Here is a 21,559-nt window from a genome sequence, read left to right as displayed (position 1 = left end):
CTCAGTAAGGTGCCAACAGTATATATCTATAATTATGTATAGTCAGCTGACAAAAAGTGACCAGAGACCACAGGAACCTAACCCTCCTTTTCCCCTAGGAGCTCATATCAGTATTTGCTAATTCAGCACTTATGGTGACTTTATAGAATTACTTTATAGAACTACTATGGATAATGGCAATCAAATGTATTTGCTGTTTTTTACAGGAAGAAAAGTATTGACTCTCTTTATAGGAATCCCCTGACCATCACAAACAAGTGAGTTTATTTGGCCAACAAACAAGGTGGAGGGCATGACCAGTCTCCAGGTCCCTGAACTCATGGTCCTCCTCTGAGTACACATGGCTTACAACATTCTGTCCAGTTGTCCCTAGAACATTTTCCAGAAAAGTAAAAAGAACAACCAAACATCTTGCTGCTCCCTTTCCAGCATATGATTTCACTGTGGGAAATTTAGACTTTGCAGTAAAGGAAAAGCCAATTGTTTCCGACACTTAACTCTATTAGAAACATCATTAATAAATAATCAGCTTTTTAAACAACTTACCATGAGAAAAACAAAATATAAATTCTTACCCAGTCCTCAGATCTGCAACACTCTAAATTCAGATTCTTTATTAAAGATTAAAAGACAATTTAAGTATTAAAATATGAATTGTACTGAAGCTCTGCACTGAAGATTAATATTGAGCAAAACAACTTTTTACTGCTCACTAAATGTGAAGAAAAAAGTATCAAAATTTGCCACTTAGAACTTGAATCTTGGGTCCACTAATTTCAAAAGCTTTTTTTCCCTCTCAAAAGACATAATGAATGAAGGCAGTAACGTTAAAAACAAATAGGAAAAATAAAAATTATAAACACAGATATTGTAATAATTCAACCAAATAGTTAAGTTTCCAGGGGCTGCTGTAAACACAACTTGGTGGCTTAAAATAACTTGGTAGAGAGAGATTTACTCTCTCCCAGTCCTAGACGCCAGAAATCCATAGCAGACTCACTGGGCTGAAATCAGTGTGTGAGCAGGACCATACTCCCTCTAGAGGAGAAATTGTTCTTTGTCTTTTCCAGCTTCTGATGGCCAATGCATTCCTTGGCTTTCGACCTCATCACTCTGTGGTCACCTTGTTTTCTTCTTTCATGTGTGTGTCAAATCTCACCTTATCTCTTTCTTATCAGGATTTATTGAATATTGGTCCACCCAGATAATCCAAGATTTTATCCCCATCTCAAATTCTTTAACTTAATCAAATCTACAAAGTTTTTTTTCTTCTATATAAAATGACATCCACACTTTCCAGGGATTAGGGGATTAGGACATATGTATCTTTTGGGATGGGGCATTACTTAGCTTGCTGCAGGAGGTAAACCTAATAATTCTATCTATGTACTTGTAACATAACCTAATGAGAAAGAGACGTGCCTGTGAGAACACCTCCTCTGTTCCTGAGACCCCCATACTTCATAGCTGAGATTTTTTTATGATAACAATGATGATAACTTTATCAAGCACCAGCCATGTGCCTACTCCTGTTTTAGGTATCCAAGCCTTGCCCCACAGAATCCTCACAATGACCCTACATGGTAGGACCGCCATGTTTTCACATTTTACAAGTGTGGAAATGGAGGAGGCCATATCCATCAAAACAAGACCCAGTTTCCCCCTCAGTCAGTCTCTCCCATCAGGAAGCTTCCATAAGCCTCTTATCCTTATCAGTCAGAGGACAGACAGAATGAAAACCAGTCACAGAAAACTAATCAAACTGATCACATGGACCACAGCCTTGTCTAACTCAACTGGGTGTTGTTTTTTCTTTGGCTCCATCTCCTTGTTCTTTCTAGTGTTACTTCTCCACTGATCTCTAGTAGCATATTGGGCACCTACCGACCTATGGAATTAATCTTTCAGTGTCCTATCTTTTTGCCTTTTCATATTGTTCATGGGATTCTCAAAGCAAGAATACTGAAGTGGTTTGCCATTTCCTTCTCCAGTGGATCACGTTTTGCCAGAGCTCTCCACCATGACCTGTCTGTCTTGGGTGGCCCTGCACCCGTGTAGCAAAAACAACACCCAGTTGTGGATGTGACTGGTGATAGAAGCAAGGTCTGATGCTGTAAAGGTCAATATCGCATAGGAACCTGGAATATTAGGTCCATGAATCGGGGCAAATTGGCAGCGGTCAAATAGGAGATGGCAAGAGTGAACATCGACATTTTAGGAATCAGCGAACTAAAATGGACTGGAATGGGTGAATTTAACTCAAATGACCATTATATCTACTACTGTGGGCAGAAATCCCTTAGAAGAAATGGAGTAGCCATCATAGGCAACAAAAGAGTCTGAAATGCAGTACTTGAATGCAATCTCAAAAACAACAGAAAGATCTCCATTCATTTCCAAGACAAACCATTCAACATCACAGTAATCCAAGTCTGTGCCCCAACCAGTAATGCTGATGAAGCTGAAGTTGAATGGTTCTATGAAGACCTACAAGACCTTTTTAGAATTAACACCCGAAGAAGATGTCCTTTTCATTATAGGGGATTGGAATGCAAAAGTAGGAAGTCAAGAAACACCTGGAGTAACAGGCAAATTTGACCTTGGAGTACAGAATGAAGCAGGGCAAAGGCTAATGGAGTTTTGCCAAGAGAATGCATTGGTCATAGCAAACACCCTCTTCCAACAACACAAGAGAAGACTCTACACATGGACATCACCAGATGGTCAACACTGAAATCAGATTGATTATATTCTTTGCAGCCAAAGATGGAGAAGCTCTATAAAGTCAGCAAAAAGAAGACCAGGAGCTGATTGTGGCTCAGATCATGAACTCCTTATTACCAAATTCAGACTTAAACTGGAGAAAGTAGGGAAAACCACTAGACCATTCAGGTATGACCTAAATCAAATCCCTTTTGATTATACAGTGTAAGTAGAAATAGATTTAAGGGACTAGATCTGATAGACAGAGTGCCTGATAAACTATGGATGGAGGTTCATGACACTGTATAGGAGACAGGGATCAAGACCATCCCCAAGAAAAAGAAATGTAAAAAAGCAAAATGGCTGTCTGAAGAGGCCTTACAAATAGCTGTGAAAAGAAGAGAAGCATAAAGCAAAGAAGAAAAGGAAAGATACTGAATGTAGAGTTTGAATGCAGAGTTCCACAGAATAGCAAGGTGAGATAAGAAAGCCTTCGTCAGTGATCAATGCAAAGAAATAGAGGAAAACAAGAGAATAGGAAAGACTAGAGATCTCTTCAAGAAAATTTGAGATACCGAGGGGAAATTTCATGCAAAGATGGGCTCAGTAAAGGACCGAAATAGTACGAACCTAACAGAAGCAGAAGATATTAAGAAGAGTGGCAAGAAAACACAGAAGAACTGTACAAAAAAGATCTTCAAGACCCAGATAATCAAAATGGTGTGATCACTCACTTAGAGCCAGACAACCTGGAATGTGAAGTCAAGCGGGTCTAAGGAAGCATCACTAGAAACAAAGCTAGTGGAGGTGACAGAATTCCAGTTGAGCTATTTCAAATCCTAAAAGATGATGCTGTGAAAATGCTGCACTCAATATGCCAGCAAATTTGGAAAATTCAGCAGTGGCCACAGGACTGGAAAAGGTCAGTTTTCATTCAAATCCCTAAGGAAGGCAATGCCAGAGAATGTTCAAACTACCTTACAATTGCACTCATCTTACTTCCCCTCATAGCTCAGTTGGTAAACTATCTGCCTGCAATGCAGCAGACCCAGGTTCAATCCCTGGGTCGGGAAGATCCCCTGGAGAAGGAAATGGCAACCCACTCCAGTATTCTTGCCTGGAGAATCCCATGGACAGAGAAGCCTGACAGGCTACAGTCCACGGGATCTCAAGAGTTGGACACAACTTAGCCACTAAACCACCACCACTGCCACACGCTATTAAAGTAATGCTCAAAATTCTTCAAGCCAGGCTTTAACAGTATATGAACCGTGAACTTCCAGATGCTCAAGCTGGTTTTAGAAAAGGCAGAGGAACCAGAGATCAAATAGCCAACATCCACTGGATCATTGAAAAAGCAAGAGAGTTCCAGAAAAACATCTATTTCTGCTTTATTGACTATGCCAAAGCCTTTGACTGTATGGACACAATAAACTGTGGAAAATTCTTCAAGAAATGGGAATACCAGACCACCTGACAGTCTGCTTGAGAAATCTGTATGCAGGTCAGGAAGCAACAGTTAGAACTGGACATGGAACAACAGACTGGTTCCAAATAGGAAAAGGAGTACGTCAAGGCTGTATATTGTCACCCTGCTTATTTAACTTCTATGCAGAGTACATCATGAGAAATGCGGGACTGGATGAAGCAGAAGCTGGAATCAAGATTGCTGGGAGAAATACCAATAACCTCAGATATGCAGATGATGCCACCCTTATGGTAGAAAACAAAGAGGAACTAAAGAGCCTCTTGATGAAAGTGAAAGAGGAGAGTGAAAAAGTCGGTTTAAAGCTCAACATTCTGAAAATTAAGATCATGGCATCTGGTCCTATCACTTTATGGCAAATAAATGGGAAAATAGTGGAAACAGTGGCAGACTTTATTTCTTTGGGCTCCAGAATCACAGCAGATGGTGACTGCAGCCATGAAATTAAAAGACACTTACTCCTTGGAAGGAAAGTTATGAGTTACCTAGTCAGCATATTAAAAAGCAGAGACATTACTTTGCCAACAAAGGTCCATCTAGTCAAGGCTATTGTTTTTCCAGTAACCATGTATGGATGTGAGAGTTGGACTATAAAGAAAGCTGAGCACCAATGAATTGATGTTTTTGAATTGTGGTGTTGAAGAAGGTTCTTGGGAGTCCCTTGGACTGCAAGGAGATCCAACCAGTCCATCCTAAAGGAAATCAGTCCTGAATATTCATCAGAAGGACTGATACTGAAGCTGAAACTCCAATCCTTTGGCCACCTGATGCGAAGAGCTGACTCATTTGAAAAGACCCTGATGCTGGGAAAGATTGAAGGTGGGAGGAAAAGGGGATGACAGAGGATGAGATGGTTGGATGGCATCACTGACTCAATGGACATGAGTTTGAGTAAACGCTGGGAGTTGGTGATGGACAGGAAGGCCTGGCGTGCTGCAGTCCATGGGGTCGCAAAGAGTCAGACACGACTGAGCAAATGGAGTGAACTGAACTGAAATCCATGTTAACTGAGAGGCATAACCAGGCTTCAAAATTGAGACTGTCCCCCGCCCTCGCCGGTGTCACTGGTTGATTGGGAGTGCACCGCGCCTGACTCCCTGAAGAAGAAGGTCCCACGGGCAGGAGCCTGAGCCGCCGCTGCAGGTGTTCCAAGACTGCTCGGTGTTAGAACACTGGCTTGTGGACTCCGGCTCCATGAGCTCCACAGTGCCCTAAAATAAAACACTGTGCTTGGAGAAGAAGGATATCCCTTTGTGTCGTAATGATAGCGTAGCTATTCAGATCATTTTGAGTTTACAAGCGCATGCAGGCAAATCTTCCTTTCCTGAAGGTGGAGCAGATCTCACACACTCACTCCTTTGATTCTGGATCCTGTGCTGTGCTGTGCTGAGTCGCTCAGTCATGTCTGACTCTTTGCGTCGCCATGGACTGTAGCCCACCAGGCTCCTCTGTCCATGGGGATTCTCCAGGCAAGAACACTGGAGTGGGTGGCCATGCCCTCCTCCAGGGGATCTTCCCCATCCAGGCATTGAACCCAGGTCTCCCGCATTGCAGGCAGATTCTTTGCTGCCTGAGCCTCTTGTCTGAGCACGCTGTCTCCTAGCTTGTGCTCACGCTGCTCTTCTCCTCTCAGTTCCCATCTCCTTTCTGGTCATCTGGCATCACATAGCGAGCACCTAGTATATGCAGGGTATTGGGCTAGGTGCTGCCCATATAAAGGCAATTAAACAGGAATCCTCCCAACAGCAGAATCTATAGTCAGTTTATTCCAACACTCTTAAAACTGGTTAGAGCTAGTCACTGGTTTATTCATTCTATTCAACAAATATCTATTGGGCGTCAAAGAATTGTGCCAGGTGTGAAGGGAGTAAAAAATAAAAAAGGTATCTAACCAGCCTGAGAGAGGGTAACTAGTGCTTCCAGGAGGAATTACGAAGCTTAAAGATGGATAGGAATTGTCTAGATTCAGTTTGAAGAGGGTTTTCCAGGGAGTAGGGTAACTTTGCAAGGCTGGGTGTGAGGGGACCAAGGAAAAAGTGGCAACGGATAAGGGTAAGGGGTTAGGGTCAGAACTTGGAGGGGCTTGAAGGCTATGTCAAGATTTCCAGACTTTATCCCAAGGGGGCAAATGAGCTCTTGAAGATGTTTTACTTTTTAATAAATAAAAAACTTATTTACATTACAAGAAGCACACAGACTCTGTACAATACATACCAACAGAAGTAAAAAGAGTACATTGTGTATCTTCCACTACAAGTTCCTGACACGAGAGTTAGTGCCCTTAAGTATATAATGCATATAAACAGAAGGAAAACAATAAAGACTTTTAAAAAATTGGCACAGGTTATATCAACGTCAATCTCTTGGTTGTGATTCTATACAAAAATCAGCTAAAATATTACCATTGGAAGACATTAAGTGAAGGGTATTATTATCACTATTATTTCTCACAACAGTATGTGAATCTACAAAGATCTCAGAACAAAAGTTTTTTTAAAGGCACACACATTCAAAAATAAAGTCAAAGAGATCTTCTTGGCAAGTAAAATACTGATATAGTAAAACAGCACAATGGAACTGCTGGTAGTTTCTGAACACCAGTGAGAGCAAACCATTCAGTGGAGCTTTGGATGTGACTAAAGGTTCAGCTGTGGGTCTGTAACCCACATTTTCACTGCAAAAAACAAACAAACAAAAAAAACAAAAAAAATCCTGAGAATGCTTAGAGCATTGATACACAAAGGAAAAAATGGAATGACTCAGATGGCAATGAAATTCTAAGAAAAGTAGGATTGTGTGGTTAGGGAAAGAGGTGGCTGCTGGACTATGATTCATAAGTGGGTTTAGATGTCCCTAACACCCAGCTTACCAGCAAATAAATTTATGTTCTTTCATTGGCTATTGTAGGATACAGTGCTCCCCAGTGGTTTCCTTGCCTGCAAGAGTTTCCAGTGATGTTTCTAGCAATGTTCCTTGGATTCTAATGAATACGTGATATAAACTGCATAGCGAAATTAACCCCAAATATGGAGTAGGACATGCTCAGGTCCTGATACTCAACTCATAAGATGAAGCATCCCATCACAAACAAGTTAGAACTTACCAGCCTCTTGAAAGGTTTTTAACAATAGGAGTAATGTAATCAAATGTGTCATCTAGAAGATCTCTTTGGCAGCCGGATAGACAATTTATTTGGGAGGGGGGTGAAAGTTCAAAGGAGAAACAGTAAGCACTTCCACTAAAGGGGCAGTGGCAATAGAGAGGAGATAGATTCTAGAATTATTTAGGAAGCAAAAAATAGCTGTCTTAATTATAAGAAATTCCCATTAGAAGTTGGCTCTTGAATCTGCTGGGATCAAATTTGGCTGTAAAGCAGAATGTTGGGTGGTAGTGGTTTAAACAAGATAGACGTTTATTTCTCTCATAAAAAGAAGTCCAGAGCCTTCAGTTCAGATGCGATCTGGTGGCTCCAGAGTCATCAGGGTGTCACGTTCCTCCCGTTCTGATCCACATTGCTGGTACATAGCTTCTGTCTTTAAAGATACAGTTTCGTCCAAGATGGCTGCCAGAGCCCATCTAACTGGTCCACATCACTGCTGGTGGAAAGGAGAGAGGGGGAAAACTGAGCCATCAAAACTTCCACAGAGCCTTCCCAGGATTTCCACATACATCGATGTTTACATCTCATCGGTCAAAACCAACGACTACACCTACAAAAGAGGACGATAGGGAAATAATATATTCTAGCCCTGATATCATTACCGGAATATCTGGAATGGATATTTGATGAATACTTAGCAATCTGTGTCACAGCCATCAACTAAATGAGAGACAGAGAAGGCAAGAATATCCTAGTCCTCCAGCGGATGAGTCACAGACTTTGGTGGACACTGTGGTATGTCTCCCAGGTCTCCTTCCAAGAAGGACTTTTTGCCTCAACTGCAGGGAGCATTGTTGACAGAGAGCGTTCATCTGTCAGATTCTTCTGAGAGCCTTTGCACCCAAGGAGCCTAGCCAGCCTACGTGTAATGACCATTGATACAGGAATATAAAGGCACATCCACCTTCATCCAACTGAGGACAACTCAGAAGGACTATGCTAGCTCCACATCCTTCCTTGCAGTTGGCCAAGGCCATCGTTGAGTTACATGGTAACATGAATTTTCAAGCTAGAATCTAAACTCCCAAAAGAAATGACAAAGTTCCCTTTTCTTGCCACAAATTTCTCTCTTTTTTTCCCCCCAGAAGTGACTCCTACTTTCTTGCCCTCCCTTCCACAGCATGGAGGCCATGTTCACTCTTTAATAAACATCCTGGGTGCCAAACTTTATATCAGAGTCTGCTTCCCAGGCAAGTCAATGTGGCAAGAAGGGAGGGTATATCTACCCAAGGTGTCAGAAACTTTAGAAGGAGGTGAAACGTTCACATAAGAAAGCAGAATGGGCTGGAAAGATGGAGATATGCTGCTGTGCACACATCCCTTTGTTCTGTATCATGCTTGCCTCTCATGGCTGTCAACGCACACGTCCTTAGCATCTTCTACATCCTATCCAATGTGTAGCTATCCATCTAGGTTTGGATAAGCAGATTCTCAAACTTGTTAAAACTGTGCGTGAAGCAAGGAAAATGGCCATAGGGTGAGAGCTGAGTCTCCCTGGAAAGGAAGTGTCTGAGCGTGCATGTGGTGGCACTTCCACCATCATTAGTTACACTTAGAGCCTTCCCCCCCACCACCCTTGGATCCTGGCTAGGCTTCAGAAAAGTGGGACTCAAAATGCAAGACATAAGAGGGAAAAATTACTCTAGTTTTGAGGCATTTTCCTCTCTAACTCAGAAGCCCACTCTCCTTGCTCCATCTGGGGGTTTACAGAATCTGGCCTGAAACAGTGTCATTACAGACATCCTTTCCTCTGGGCTTCCCTGGTGGCTGAGACGGTAAAGAATCCACTTGCAAATCAGAAGACCTGGGTTCGATCCCTGGGTTGGGAAGATCCCCTGTAGAAGGAAAAGGCTTACCCGCTCCAGTATTCTTGCCTGGAGAATTCCACGGACAGAGGAGCCTGGTCGTGGGGTCGCAGAGTCGGACCCAACTGAGTGACTAACACGTTCACTTTCCTCACTCCCTCTGGGGTTCCATCTGCCCATTTGTGAAAGCTGGTCTGCACAAATGTTCACTTAGGATAGGAAGAGACCACCTGAGCACCCAGTCGTGTGTGAGGGGTGCTCAGGACACATGGAGAAAAATGTCACAGAAGGGCCAGACCACGTCATCGCCCAGCTCTCAGGCAGGTGGTCCTTCCCGCAAAGCCCCGCCTCCTCACCGGTGAGTATGAGGGCCTCCAAACATTACATATGCACCTAAAACTCTGCGGTTAGAAATGCTTTTCCATTTTCATGACTTGGAGCAAACATTATTCACATCGTGCCTCTGAATACACCCACTTCTGGAAAAAAAGAGAAACTTGCGGCAAGAAAAAGAAACTTTGCCAAGGTTTCTTCCTGAAGTTTAGATTCTGGGTGAGGAAGCAGCAGCTGCTAGCAACACAAGCCTGCGTACTATGTGGTTTGTGAGGTTTGCATACTCACAGATCTCTCTGTCTCTTCCCATTTGTCTCTGTCAACAACTGACACTGCAGTCTTTATTCAAAAATTGAATTTGAGATAGCACCTTTTCTCACAAAAGCCCTTCTCAGGACAGGGTGAGCAAGCAGTTCACAGCAGTTTTCTCCTGGTTTTTTGTTTTATTTTAACATTTTTTTAAAACATTGGGCTTTTTTGTTGTATTAATTTATTTATGGCTGCATTGGGTCTTAGTTGTGGCATTCAGGCTTACTTGCCCCACGTCATAAGGAATCTTGGTTCCCAGACCAGGAATTGAACCCACATCCCCTGCATCGGATGGCAGATTTTTAACCACTGAACCACCAGGGAAGTCCCTCTCGGGGTTTATTTTAGGGAAAAGTTCAAGGAAAAGATCCTCTCTGTTTGAAAAACCCTAACTAAACTCACACAAATCTGTAAATAAAATTTCTTAGAAACTTTTATTCATTTTAAAATCTTCCAGGGCCTGCCACTTGGAGTATGGTAGATATTAATGTTTGTTGCATGAATGAATGAAAGAATGAATGAAAGAAGTAAGGAAATGAATGTCAATCACTGAATGAATAAATGGACGTGGGCTCGGGTGAGATCGTGATGCTCAGACTGGCTGTATCTGGCAGAGTCGCCAGGAGGGTTCACAAATCCCAGAGCCTAACCTGTTGAATCAGAGTCTTTGGGGGTGGACTCAGGCATTGGTGTTTTAAAGGCTCCTTAGGAGAAGCCAATGTTCAGCCAGAATTGAGAACGCTGGGACAGGAGGACCAGAAAGGGATTCATCAAGGAAATGTTTCTGAAAACAACCTTTAAGGATGGATAGAGGTTTTTTTTAACTTTTTGTTTTATAGTGGGGTATAGCCAATGAACAATGTTGTGATAGCTTCAGGTGAACTCCAAAAGGACCCAGCCATATATATGTATCCACAAGACCCCAACCCCAGCCATGCCTGTATCCATTCTCCCCCAAACAGCCCTTCCATCCAGGCTGCCACATTGCATTGAGCAGAGTTCCATGTGCTATAAGTTAAGTCCTTGTTGGTCATCCATTTTAAATACAGCAGTGTATACATGTCCATCTCAAACTCCCTAGCTATCACTTCCCCAAGGATGGATGGAGTTTTGACTTGTAAAAATGAGCAGGAACTGGGGAAGATGTCCTGACCTCCTTTCCCTCCAAACTGCAGTTTCAGACAGTCTAATTGAATTGTCTAATCCAGACAGATGTTGGCAACCGGTAAGGGTGAGCCTGGGCAGTGGAATGGCTTTCTCACCTCTGGACCATCTAAGAGCCTGGTCACTAGGGTCTGAGGGACTCAGGGGAGGGTCTGAACACTGAGTATCCTGGCCTGAGGGATTGCCCACCCCAGGGAATGTCGGTATCCACTGGTATATCCCAACTCAAGAGCTGTATAGAGAGGTTGAGGTCATTTCATCCTTGATGTTGGTGTCTCATGAAAAGATGGGAAATGTAAAGTCTTCCTTCTTGAGGTGCCTTCACAGGGACGGGACAACCCATCATTGGTTCCACTGCCAGCTCCCGTGGCAGGGACCCAGAATGCCTGCCATCGTTCTCAAAAGTGATGCTACAGAAGGTTCATAGCAGCTATACCCAAGCCCCAAGGGGTAAACAAAGAAAAATTATACATTAAGGCTAACAGGTAGGGAGAGAGAAAGAATAAACAAAGCAATCAGAACATAAAAAATAAAGACATAAAATGTTAGAGCTACTGGAGGAGACAGTGTACAAACTATACACAAATATAATAATAATGAGAAGTTGCAGAGACTTAAGAAAAACCTTCAGAAGACGGCCTGGCATGCAAACAGACAAATGTGATTTTTCAGATTAAAACAAACTGGAGGAAAGAGCAGTTGAGATTCACCTCCGGGCCTGGAGGATCAAGTAGAAGAAAGAACCCAAACCACAGAAATGATGGCTTCTGTCAGGGAAAACAGCAACTCCAGGTGGAGAAGAAGGAACAGCTGGAGAAGAGGCAACAATTAAACAATGATGCGAGACAATTTCCTACAGATGAAGAAAGATCCATACCTGTCTTGCAAGTTTCCACCAGATTCTACACCCACATATATCTTGGTCAAATTTCAAATTCCAAAGGTAAAGCAATCAATCTTTCAGTTCACAGGGGAAGAGAATAAGAAAGGAGAATCACATTGGTGCTCAACCCTGCTGCACTAAAAACTAGGAGAAGAACATTTATTGACTTTAGATAAAAAAAGGATTGCAACCTAGGATTCCTATGCTGGCCAAGTTAGTCTTTATCAATCATCAAAAAAGAAAGATATTTGGGGTGTACAAGAATTCAGAGAACATATTATTCCCATAGCCTTTCTGGAGGAAATACTGAAGCAAGCGCTCTAATTTAAAAACAAATGAATCATAACAGAGAACTCGAGATCAGGAAAAAAGAATGAGTAAAAGGAAAGAGTAGTGAGCTATGATGCTTGCTATTTATATAAATATATGTAATATATCAATCTATCACTGTAGGTTGCCTGAGGATGTGTAATATAAATTCCAAATAAGGATTCTTGAAATAGGCAATGAATGTTCCAAGGAAATTCTAATAATAATAATAATCTGGAATGAAGAGTTCTTCTGTATCTTAGCAAAACCTAGAAATGGGAGAACCAGCAAAGCAAAAGCACTTATTATATCTCCTTTGGAGAGGGAAGGGGAGGGAGAGAGGAAGACTAAAGCCTTCTAAAGGAGAACCAGTAAACATGAAAGATGAGTGAACTAAATAGGAAAGAAAATCACATAAGATACTATTGATTAAATCCAAAGGCTTGTTCATACAAAGTTCAGTGGAACTGATAAACCCTTCCTTAGTCTCTTTAAAGAAAGACAGAACAAAGAAATAAACAAGAACACCTGAAACTCACATAATGGTATGTCAATAATACCTCAATAAAAAAAGACAAAAATTGAGAGTGAAAAAAAGTCATCATCACAGATACAGAAAAGATTAAAATAATTTTAAGAATGTGTTATACGCTATTCTATAACAATAAATTGGAAGATCTAGAACAAATTACCAAAATTAATCTAAGTAAAAACTTGAATAACGATTTCTGTGGGAGAGAAGAGAAAGGTTGTTAAAGATCAGCCATTAGCTAGGGTGTCAGGACAGAAGTTTTAACAGCTCAGTTTTCTAATCTTCAAAGAATAGATAATATCAGTATTAATTAATTTATCCTAGACCATGGAAAAATTGAAAGCTTCTCAATTTATTTTATGAAGCAAACATGATTTTAATGCTAAAATCTGATAAAGATAGTTCAAAAAAGGAAACTGTAGGCCAATCTTATTTCTAAATAAATATTAACAAATAGAATTTAGCAATCTGGCAAAAAAAAGCACACTGTAACCAAGCAGATTTAGATTTATAAAGCACAACATCAAGAAATCTATCAACATGAATATTTTCATCAATAAATTAAAAATGAAAAACCATATCCTATCAATAGTTCCTGAAAAGGCATTTGATAAAACTGAGCAGCAATCCTTATTAAAACTTTAAGGAAAATAAGAATGAAATGGTAGTTGTTGGATATAATTGTCTCTTTATCAAAAATCAGTGGTCCATATCATTCTTACTGGCCAAATACAAAAGCATTTCAAAAAATCAAAACCAGACAGAAATGCCCACTGTTGCCAATGGTAACTCAACATTTTCTTTGAGACTCAGAGATTCAAACAAAGTGTGATAAGGTAAGAAAATGAAGGACTGATGCTGAAGCTCCAATATTTTGACCACCTGATGCAAAAATCCCACTCACTGGAAAAGACTCTGATGCTGGGAAAGATTGAGGGCAGTAGGAGAAGGGCACAACAAAGGCTGAGATGGTTGGATGGCATCACCAACTCAATGGACATGAGTTGAGCAAACTCTGGGAGCTGGTGAAGGAATGGGAAACCTGGCAAGCTGCAGTTCACAGGGTCACAAAGAGTTGGACATGACTTAGCGACTGAACAACAACAAAGAAAATGAAGAGATTAGCCCAAGCATGTAAAAGAGGAAGTAAAGTATTGGAATGTTTCTTTTTGCTCACAATTCTATCTCTGCGTTTCAGATTTATGCCTGCTATTAGTGTTTCTGGAGAAGGAAATGGCAATCCACTACAGTCCTCTTGCCTGGAAAATTCCATGAATGGAGGAGCCTGGTAGGCTACAGTCCATGGGGTTGCAAAGAGTCGGACACGACTGAGCAACTTCACTTTCTTTCTTTCTATAGTTTCTTTTCGAGAAGGAAATGGCAACCACTCCAGTGTTCTTGCCTGGAGTATCCCAGGCAAGATGGAGGGGCCTGGTGGGCTGCGGTCTATGGGGTTGCAAAGAGTCGGACACGACTAAGCAACTAACACGCACACACATTAGTGTTCCTGTTTAACATTGCCTTGAAGTTTTTTAAAAATAAAATAAGAATATAAAATAAACATAACGACCAGCACCCCACAAGCCCCCCATCCTCCCCTCTCCTAGTATTCCCCAACACAAAGGTGAGGCCATCTATTATCTTGGCTAATACCATATTTTGCCTTCAACAGGTTTGGTTTTTAGTTGAATAAAACATGCTTAGAACTTCCATGGACAATAAATGTTCAGAAGAAAATAAAAATAGGGAAAAAACTAACAATAAGAGATGCCTAACCTTATGGGATATCTGAGCACTCCAAAAAGCCATTGTAATCAAACCATTGTGTACAGGAAGAGACCAACAATGAGAGGGACAGACTTTGGATGAAAAAAATCAATCCTGGTACACGTGAGCATCTAATACATGACAAAGTTGATAAGTCAAGTCAGCAGGGAAAGAATAGATTATTTAATACATATACTAGTCTAGCTTGCTAGAACAAGTTAAATCCCATCTTATGCCATATCCATAAACAAATTTTAGACATACACAGAACTTATTATATTTCTATGAAATAAAACAATAAATAGCTTAGAAGGAAATCTAGGTAAATACATGGGTTGGGAAATCTTATCAGGACAGGAAACTCAGAACCTCTGAAAGAAAGACATATTTGACTTATTTAAATTGAAAACGCTGCTAAGATTATAGATTTGGAGGGGAAAAGTTTTACAGATAACTTGATAAATGATAAATAATGACACTATAAAAAGAGCTCCTACAAATTGCCCAATTTAAAAAATGGGCAAAGAGTATGATAGATAATTCACAGAAAAGCAAATCCAAATTCCCAATAAACTTGAAAAGATTCTCAAGCTCGCCAGTAGTCCACAGACTGCAAATTAAGTTTACAGTGAAATATCACTTTACAATGATCTGAATGGAAAACAATAAAACAAGAGTGATAGAGACTGTGGCTATACGGGTGTGGGTATTCTCCATACTTTACTGTTGAAAATATGATGGGCCTTTCTGAAAGCAATCTGGAAATACATGATTAATTTTAAAATACACATGCTTTTCAAACCTGGAATCTATCTTGTAGAAGCAAGAACATTAGCACATAAAGATACCTGCATAATAATATTTATTGCTTCACTGTTTGTAGGGACAGAAACTTAAAACAAAAATATCTTATCAAGAAAAAGATAAATAATGGATAAATTATGAAAGCGTATCATCAAGGATTATTATGTAGCCAATACAAAAAATGAATTAGAACCAGAGGACGGAGGATGTCCACGAGGTATCTTTGAATGAGAATTGGAATATGTACAAAATCTTTGACCTAATTTTTCCAGAGAAAACAATGAACTACCCAAAACCCTACATAGAGATTCTATCCATTTATCATCCATCTATCTATCTATCTACGTATTGTGTATATATGATCTTATATCATTATACAACAATGTAGAAAGTTAAAAGGTTATTAGCACCTGGTCATCTGGAGTTAGGGATTGGGGCACAGAGTTGGTGGGGTGAGTACTTGAGAGAACTAAGAAGCAGGACATTTCAGGGAGTCCATGGATGGGAGTGAACAGTTGCACTCATCTCTCCAGGGGACTTCGAGGGTTCTGGGTATACCCAAAGCTCAAACTCCAAGGATGCTGGTGGGGGCTCTCTTGGGGGATACTACGGCCAGCCTCTCCTAGGAGCATGTGGGTGCAGGACGTATGACAGAGCAGGTCCCCTGTCCCTCCCAACACCTGACCTGGTGAGATCACAGCACAATGACCACCAGGCACGCCCCGGGGCACACCTGGTCTGGGGTGTGCAAGACCTCACGCTGTGTGTGGGGTAAATGCGCCTGCAGGTCTCCTGCCCAAGGGTCCCCTGGTAACCACGGGATCACCGTGTGTGTGCACAGAGCCCAACAACCCCGGGGCCCTTAGGACCCAGTCTGGTTAGGTCAAAATCCTATCGAAGTCCACAACTACTTATTAAAAATAGACCCTAATTTTCACTTACATCTCATAAAAAAAAAATTCAGGGATCCAATTCCTATTCCATATCAACCATTTCAAACTATTCTATCTCCAGGTTTTACTTGGAGATGATAAAAATGTTGCAAAGCTAGGTAAGGTGGTGGTTCCACAGCCGGGTGAATGTAACTAAATGCCACTTAATTTTTCATCTTAAAAGCCTTAATTTTATCTTATGCAAATTTCACCTCAATAAATCATTTAAGGGGGGAAAAAATGCCCTTTCTCTCCCAGCCGAAAATTGCTTTTGTTATCTTACTCTCAGCTCTACCAAAAACATTGCTCAAAACCCAGTCGACAAACCCCTCCAATTTAGACCCTTCTCTCTTCCCGCCTGCTTCTAGTTCTGTCTGCATCCATCGCCTCCCCCTACCTCAAAATCCCAGGAGACAAGCTGGAGAGCATGGACTTCTGCACGCAGCTGAGAAAAGAGGGGAGCTGAGAGGGGAAAGACACATTTTCTTTTAACAGGTGGTGGGAACGGCGAGGCGAGGGCTGGTATTCCGCATTAGCAAGTGTGCCTCTTTCCCATGTGGGAGCTTAAGGTAATTCGGGTAGCAGCCGCCCTCAGCAGCGTGTCTTCCCCACACCCTGAGTCACTGCCCCTGCCTGTCACAACAGTTGTTCTCAGCCCCCTCTGTAACTGGGTGCCCCCATCTAAAAGTTACTTTTGAAAGGGGATAGGGAACCTTCCTCCTTCCGTGGGAGGGAGTCAGATTGGGAGAGCTCCGCTGAGCAGCAGGCAGTCTTGCAAAACAGGTAGCTTTGTTTACTTTTCTCCATTTCATTTGCAAAATTGTACCCTTTACTAAAACAGCCCTGGGACTCAAGCACAACAGGGACAGGCACAGTGAGAAGGCATTTCATTAAAATACAGAAATATAAGCAGTCAACATCATGATGGAGCGGCAGAAATCACTGCAAAACAAACATCCAAGCAGCCACTTCCATTTGGCTGCTCAGCCACTGGGAGGACAGGAGACGGGCGTGACCGGCTCAGCCCTTCACCCTGCTCATCCCCACCCTGCTCACCCCGGGCAGGGTGGAAGGCAGTCACCCTGCTCATCCCGGGCAGGGTGGGGTAAAGGCAGGAACAGGCCAGTCTGCAGGGCCTGGGCCTCCAAGGCTCCAAAAGGAACCCCTCCAGCCCCTGCCTCAAATGAACGTGGGTTTCCTGGTGCTTTTATGGGTTAACTGTGGTTTTAGGGAATCAATCTCTTCATATTACTAAATACCAAAAAACATTTTGAAAGTCGTTATGGTACAGCAGAAAGAGCTTTCTACTCCCACCCCACCCTCCCCCACAGTATTTTATTTTTTTTAAGTCAAATCAAGTGTGAAGTGAAAGTCACTCAGTCATGTCCGATCCCCTGGTGTATACAGTCCATGGAATTCTCCAGGCCAGAATACTGGAGTGGGTAACCATTCCTTTCTCCGGGGGATCTTCCCAACCCAGGGATTTCAAATCCTGGCTCTGTCCCTTACCAGCTGTGTTGAACTTGTACAAATCACGTCAATTCTGGAGGCTTCTGTTTGCTCATCTCTGGGGCAAGGTCAGAGTGATTTCACTGGTTTACTAGGAGTCTAAGTTCAGTGGGGACATAAACATGAAACGGTTTGTTTTTCCTGAAATTGCTTCCAAACTCTCCACGCCAGCCCCACCACCCCTCCCGCCGCCATTTCTCACTGGGTAGCAGCTCCTCTGAATGACGAGTCAGCCCAGTTCCATGTGTTTCAGTCGTTTTTATCATTAACGGGTTATATTCAGTCCTTAAGATTCTGCTTTGTTCGTTTTAAAATTTCAGTCTTCTATTCATTTCAAATACTTTCCCTACCCTCTTAAAATTGCCAGATGAAATGCAGAATGTCCATGAAATTAAGAGTTTTAGATAAATAAGTTTTTAATATAAGTACTTCTCATTTTGCTTGTTAAATCTGGGAACCCTCCCCCAAGCACAAACTTTAGGGAGATGGTTCCCAACCCAGGCCATTCATTAAAAATTTCAATGCCTGTGTTCCATTCCAGATCAGTTAAGTCGGGCATACCAAGAGGGTTATTTTTTTGTTTTTTGTTTTTAAGTTTCCCTAGGGTTGAGACTATTCCAGGGTTTTGCACGGTGGTCTGGCTTCCTCTGGCTCTACCAATATCTCCCACTTCCCAGCATGCTTTGGTTTGGCTTTTGGGTGTAGAGAAAGGTGAGGCCAGTCTCATTTTATTAGACTACCGATTGTAAACTAGCAACCCTTTCCACTGGTCACCACGGCGCTTCCATTTGATACCAACAGGCTGTTTGTTCCCAGTGCGTGGCGGGAGTCCAAATACGGACTCTCCTGTGAAGTGCATTTTGTTGGTTCTCTGGAGGGCCTGTGCGTGTGTGGCGGGGGCTGCCTCCTGTGTGCCCCCTGGTGCGGTGGTGGAGGTGGTTTAGTGTCAGTCGTGCCAACTCTTCTGGGAGCCCATGGACTGTAGCCCACAAGACTCCTCTGTCCATGGGGTTTCCTAGGTAAGAATACTGGAGTGGGTCGCCATTTCCTTCTCCGCTCCCCGGTGTAGAGATCAGGCTTTATTTGCCTGTCCGATTCAGCTCTCTGCCAGAAGTAACTTCCACCTCACAATTTCTTGCTGCTTGCTGCCCTCCTCCTGGTAGGCACCTTTCTGAGGGGGGGATACTGGCAACATAGCTTAAGCCGCAGCGCCTCTGGGGGGCCCAGACCACCCACAGGGCTCCTCTCAGCAAGCCTGCACTGTTGTCTCAGGCGAATGAATTTTGGTGACTGGCACTGGGCCGTTCGGCACCTGCTGTTCTCAGCGGAGGGTCCTAGTTCCCAGTTCCAGCACTCCCTCTGCACCCACCACCACGTTACACTCACAATAACCCAGGCTTGTTGAGTTTTTCTATGTGTCCGTCCCTGCACTCAGCTATTTCGAACGCTATCTTGCTTTAATCCCAGAAACAGGGTGGATTCCCCACTTTCCAGATAAGTCAATATTGACTAGGAGAGTTTAAGTAATTTGCTGAAGGTCATACAGCTAAGAAAAATCAGAGTTCAAGCTTGGCTCCAAAATCTTGCCTTTACCACTATAATTTATAAATACTCCTAGTGTAATGTGATTTATTAAACTTATCTTGCTGTCTAGGACACAGCAGGCCCTCAGTAGATATTAGTTCTCTTCCTAGATAACCTCATACTGGAAATCTATCATCATCGAGGACAATTTTATACCTTTCAGTCCACGTTACTTGGAAACAATTTAAAGTTTTGTTTCATCATCCCCATATAGTAATCTATTAACTAGTTTACCCTTTTAAGACATATAGTGTATGTCAGGTCCTGTGCTAGCACCAAGATAGAGAGTTAGAAAACTTCAGTGTTCGTTTCTTATGGCTGCTGCTACAAATTACCACAAACTTGGTCACTTAAAAATGTACTCTCTCACAGTTCTGGAAGCTGGAAGACTGAAATCAAGGTGTCACCAGGACCACACTCCCTCTGAAGATTCTAGGGGACCATCTCCTTGCCTCTTGCAGTTTATGGTGGCTCAGGGTATTCCTTGGATTGTGGCTGTTTCACCTGATCTCTACCTTGGTCTTCACATGACCTTCTCCCTGTGTTTATGTCTACACTTGTCATTGATTCTGGGACCTACCCACATAATCCAGGATGATTTCACACACCCTATTGGCAGAAAGTGAAGAGGAATTAAAGTCCCTCTTAATTAAGGTGAAAGAGGACAGTTAAAAAAGCTGGCCTAAAACTCGGTGTTCAAAAAACTAAGGTTCATGGCATCTGGTCCTATCCCCTAATGGCAAATAGATGGGGAAAAAATGGAAACAGAGGCAGATTTTATTTTCTTGTGCTCCAAAATCACTGTAGATGGTGACTGCAGCTATGAAATTAAAAGACTCTTGCTCCTTGGAAGAAAAGCTATGATAAACCTATACAGCATATTAAAAAGCAGAAACATCATTTTGCCAACAAAAGTCCATATAGTCAAAGCTATGGTTTTTCCAGTAGTCATGTACTGATGTGAGAGTTGGGCCATAAAGAAGGCTGTGCGCCAAAGAATTGATGCTTTTGAACTGTGGTGTTGGAGAAGACTCTTGAGAGTCCCTTGGACTGCGAAGAGATCAAACCAGTCCATCCTAAAGGAGATCAGTCCTGAATATTCACTGGAAGGACCGATGCTGAAGCTGAAACTCCGATACTTTGGCCACCTGATGACAAGAGCAGACTCCTTGGAAAAGTCCCTGATGCTGAGAAAGATTGAGGGCAGGAAGAGAAGGGGATGACAGAGAATGAGATGGTTGGATGGCATCACCAGCTCAATAGACACGAGTTCAAGCGAACTCCGGGAGATGGTGAAGGGCAGGGAAACCTGTTGTGCTGCAGAGGTTGTAAAGAGTCAGACAAGATTTAGTGACTGACCAACAACAACTCATCTCAAGGTCCCTAATTTAATTACATCTGCAAAGACTCTTTTTACAAAAAAGGTCACATTCACAGCTTCCATGAATTAGGATATAGCCATATTTTTGGGGGGGTGGAGGGTCCTATTTAACAATACAAAATTATAATGGAGCTTCCTAAGTGATGCTAGAGATAAAGAACCTGCCTGCCAGTGCAGGAGACTTAAGAGATTTGGGTTTGATCCCTGGGTCAGGAAGATCCCCTGGAGGAGGGCATGGCAATCCATGCCAGTATTCTTGCCTGGAGAATCCCACAGACAGAAAAACCTGGAGGGCTACAGTCCATAGGGTTGCAAAGAGTTGGACATGACTAAAGTGACTTAGCACACACAGCGCAAAATTATAATGTGATGTGTTGGAAAAAACTTGAGTTTGGTCTTTGGAGTGAAAAATACATATTTCAAATTCCACCCAAAGCATTAACTCAGGCAAATTATTCATATTTTCTAACATGCCAGTTCAGGTCTTCTGAGAAACAGTTGGAATTAGATGTACAAGAGGCTTATTGGAGGACATCCCTGTGGGATTCCTCAGGGATCCTTACTTGTAGTTTCACCAGATAGACTGTTCTGCATGATTATATCTAGCTGCAAGGGAGTCTAGGAAGAAAATATTAACTTCCCCGTCTTTATTGTACAGATAGGCAAGAGGGAAAGGGGATTGTGAGTATCTGATAAATAATAGCTAGATAATACAGTGCCTGAATAATACAATATTGGTGTCCACAGTGCCTGTGTCATGACATTTGGAAGCTTCAGTTCCCATCATGGAAGCAAAAGTGCCTAAATTGGCCTAAATCTTTGAGGAGGAGGGAAGGGTCATCATGGTGATGTTTGGAAGTGTACTGGTTTGCCAGATGAATGAGGACATTTCAGGCAG

The 21,559-nt window shown here is 42.2% G+C and overlaps 1 long non-coding RNA gene across 2 annotated transcripts; it reads right to left on the bottom strand.

Annotated features, from left to right (window-relative positions):
* Positions 1-6,330: 6,330 nt before the first annotated feature.
* LOC139038490 (uncharacterized) lies at positions 6,331-16,900 on the bottom strand. Of its 2 annotated transcripts, none has more exons than XR_011491527.1 (2): positions 16,585-16,900; positions 6,331-7,785 (listed from the first exon to the last, which is right to left on the bottom strand). It is a non-coding gene; the product is annotated as an uncharacterized lncRNA (long non-coding RNA). The 2 variants fall into 2 exon arrangements; XR_011491526.1 differs by having other exon boundaries at positions 6,331-7,782.
* Positions 16,901-21,559: the final 4,659 nt, after the last annotated feature.

The sequence above is a fragment of the Odocoileus virginianus genome, chromosome 15 (assembly GCF_023699985.2).
Source record: "Odocoileus virginianus isolate 20LAN1187 ecotype Illinois chromosome 15, Ovbor_1.2, whole genome shotgun sequence".
Taxonomy (NCBI): domain Eukaryota; kingdom Metazoa; phylum Chordata; class Mammalia; order Artiodactyla; family Cervidae; genus Odocoileus; species Odocoileus virginianus.
Note: the sequence above shows the minus strand (reverse complement) of the source record. Positions and strands in the feature narration are given on the sequence as shown.